At 48.8% G+C, this 3,290-nt stretch overlaps 1 protein-coding gene across 1 annotated transcript in view; it reads right to left on the reverse strand.

The window, feature by feature from the left end:
* The window catches only part of LOC102753447 (chromosome unknown open reading frame, human C3orf70), a 49,003-nt gene extending 48,747 nt beyond the window's left edge, over positions 1-256 (reverse strand). Inside the window, exon 1 of the mRNA XM_006773662.2 lies at positions 200-256. The gene's annotated coding sequence lies outside the window, so the exon portion shown is untranslated. The remainder of the gene's footprint in view (positions 1-199) is intronic.
* Between the last annotated feature and the right edge of the window lie 3,034 nt (positions 257-3,290).

Raw genomic sequence — 3,290 nt, forward strand, 5'->3', positions numbered from 1 at the left:
ACTCCGCGCAGGGGCGCGGGCGTCGGCGCGCCCTCCAGTCGCAGCGAGTCCTCGCCACACACCCACTCCTTCCGATGGAGGACCGTTATGAATACACATACGCCTTGGCGGCTTGGTTTCCACACGCACACCAGTTTACACGCACACTTCCCACGCACACTTCCCTTCGATCTGGGTCATCTCGAGGACTGACACCCACCCTCCACGGAGGGCCGCGCGCACCGAGGACACGCCCACCCGTGCTGCTCAGCGGGCTGATCCCTGCGCATCTGCCAGCGAGGTTCTCTCATGCACACACAGCCTCTCCCCACGCGCGCCGCACATTTCCCACGTACACACCTCCCAGGGTGTCTGGGCACAGCCCCTGGGAGGCGCGCGCACCTTCCCACACCCACACACTCCCCGAGGATCTGCCTCGGGCCCGTGCACAGCCCCTCCTGCCCAGAAAGCCGCCAGTCCCAGCCCCCACTCGGGAAACCCCAGCCCCGCACCCACGCCTGGCACCCGCCTGCAACAACCCGGGTCCACCCGCCTAGGGCTGTAGTCCCAGCCTTGCTGAGCGGAAAGTAACCAAGCTGGATGCCTGTGATGCTATGGAGTGTGTGTATGTGTTGCATGTGTGGTGCACAGGACTGGAATGTAAAATGTGTGTGTAGTTTGGTGTGGATGTGATGTGTGTCGATGTATGATTTTTGCATGGAGTTTGTGTGGCGGGCATGAGCGTAGTTGGATGTGTTGTTAAATGAATACATGATACCTGCGGTGTGAGTGTGGGTTTGTGTGTGTAATGTGTGTGGTGCATGTGACTTATGTGGAGTGTGTGTGATGAGGTGTGTGTATACATGTGTTTGTGGCATGGATGTATATGACCAACGCGGAGTGTGAGTGGTGTGTATGTGTGTGTAGTAGTGTGTGTGGTGTGTGTGGTATGTGCATAGTTGCATATGTGTGTGTTCGTGTGTACATGGTGTGTGGGTAGATATGGTGTGTGGTATGTGTGTGGCATATCAGGTGCATGCCTGGTGTATGGGGTGGAGTTTAGTGTGTGTGGTACATGTGGGTGTTGGCACACAAATGGGACTTGTGTTTGCCTTGGGCTCTGTGTGTGCCTTTTTTGCGTGTTAAGGCCCGCCCTCGCAGCATGGTGGCTGCAGCTCCCCGGTACAATCAGCTTGCCTTCTTCCCTCCTGGGGACAGGCTGCTCCAAATAGATTTTCTATGCCAGTCTGGCCTGTGAGAACCCACCCCAGGCTGGATTCAGTGAAGAGAAAACAAACCATTTGCTCCCGGGGAGCACAGTTGGGAATTAGTGTTTCCCTGCAACAAAGCCAAACTCAGCCTGAACACAAAAGGGGGGAACCTCTCATTTGCCAAACCTTTTTCAAAGCAGAGGGAAGTGCCTGTAATTGCCAAGGTTCAGGGAACAACGCTTTTAGCACAAACGCTGTGTGAGAACATGTTTGTGCCCAGGGTCACTTTCCCCATTACTTTATTCTGTTCCTACTTTACACTGACAAGGAGACTCATCATGGTTTCGAAATAACCAAATTCATCTTTGAGCACTGAAAATCCTTGCTTCTATAAGCAATCTTTCATAATTTCCCCTTTTATTTAGCCTTGGCTTAAGAAGGGAAATATAATTTGCATATATCTGCCTCTAGTGAAGTCTTTATTAGGGGTTGGAGAAAGACTCGATTTGATGGCAAAATTATTTTCAAGAAAGAGCTGAATCAAAATCTCAAAATACGGTTCCCCAATAGCTTAACATTGAGACAGTTATAAACATGAAGCATTGTCTCTTCAACATCAGCGCCAGGTGCCCGCTCCTGAAAAAAATCCTAAAATCTTGTCCCTGACTCATAAAATCTATCCATCCCTGCTATTAATTCCACAGTCTGACCCACCTCAAAATAACATGAGTCAAAGGAAAACGTAATCAAAGAAATCCATAATACTTTATTGCTGAAGCAAGCTGACCCAGAATTTTTCAAAGGGGGATTCCCATCTCTGCTACTTTATTGTTTGCCTTCCTGAACTCATACACTCATTCTAATTCTGTCCGTCCTATATAATAAAAGGCCAGGGATCGTAAGTGTAACAACTAGAACGACCACTCGACCAGTCACCATGAGGTGCATTGACCACCTCTCAGTCCCTCCCCTCCCCAGGTGCACTGCCCCCCCCCGGCCCCCCCCCCCCCCCCCCCCCCCGCACCCGTGAACCGTGGCTCACAGTGGCAGGCAGGGTGGCTTGCAGCTCAAGGGAGTGGGTAGGTGGGTGGGGTGGCTCACAGCTCTTGGTGGCAGGCAAGCGGGGAGGCTCATGGCTCTCGGTGGCAGGCCATGGGCAGGGTGGCGAGTGGTGGCAAGCAGTGGCGAGCTATGCTCGCACAATTTCGTGCACTGGGCCTCTAGTATTATATAATGCCATATAACAGAATTCTTTCAGTATTCCAGTAACTAATATTTAAACAGGATCCTTTCGCTGGCTCTTACTCTCAGGTGAACCACCTCATTCGATTCTACTATATAGAAAACCATATATGATACCATCTCAGCTAGTGAAAAATGATCATGAAAAATAATGCAATATAGCACCTTAGCCAATAGGCAAGGGAAATTACCCAAATACTCTGTTTTATGATAGCCATGTGATTTGAATCTGAGATGCCTTTGCATTTGCTGTAATATAAAACTCATTCCATCCCCCTGCCCAAAAGATGTCACTAACCTCTACTGCAGCGGTTCTCAATCTGTAGGTCGTGACCCCTTTCGGGGTCGAACGACCCTTTCACAGGGGTCGCCGAAGACCATCAGAAAACACATACATAAATACATTGGAAAACACATATATAATTACATATTGTTTTTGTGATTAATCACTATGCTTTAATTATGTTCAATTTGTAACAATGAAATTGGGAGTCACCACAACATGAGGAACTGTATTAAAGGGTCGCGGCATTAGGAAGTTTGAGAGCCACTGCTCTACTGTCTGTAGTGCAACAGGAAGAGGTAAATGTGATGTGACCTCAAACATGAACACACACAACCTTCAGGAGATGTGGTCGGGATATGAGTTTTTAAATTTTTAAGCACATACAAAACTAGGGAGACTAGTATAATAACCCCTCAGGTACCCATCATGTGGTTTCAATAAACATGAACTCATTTGGAAAATCTTGTTTCATTTACAGCTCCACCTACTCCGGACCCCATCCTGCCACTGGATTATTTTGGAGCAAATCCCAGACACCATCCATAAATATTTTAGCATTTACCTCTAAAGGA

The sequence above is a fragment of the Myotis davidii genome, unplaced genomic scaffold (assembly GCF_000327345.1).
Source record: "Myotis davidii unplaced genomic scaffold, ASM32734v1 scaffold27, whole genome shotgun sequence".
NCBI classification, from domain to species: domain Eukaryota; kingdom Metazoa; phylum Chordata; class Mammalia; order Chiroptera; family Vespertilionidae; genus Myotis; species Myotis davidii.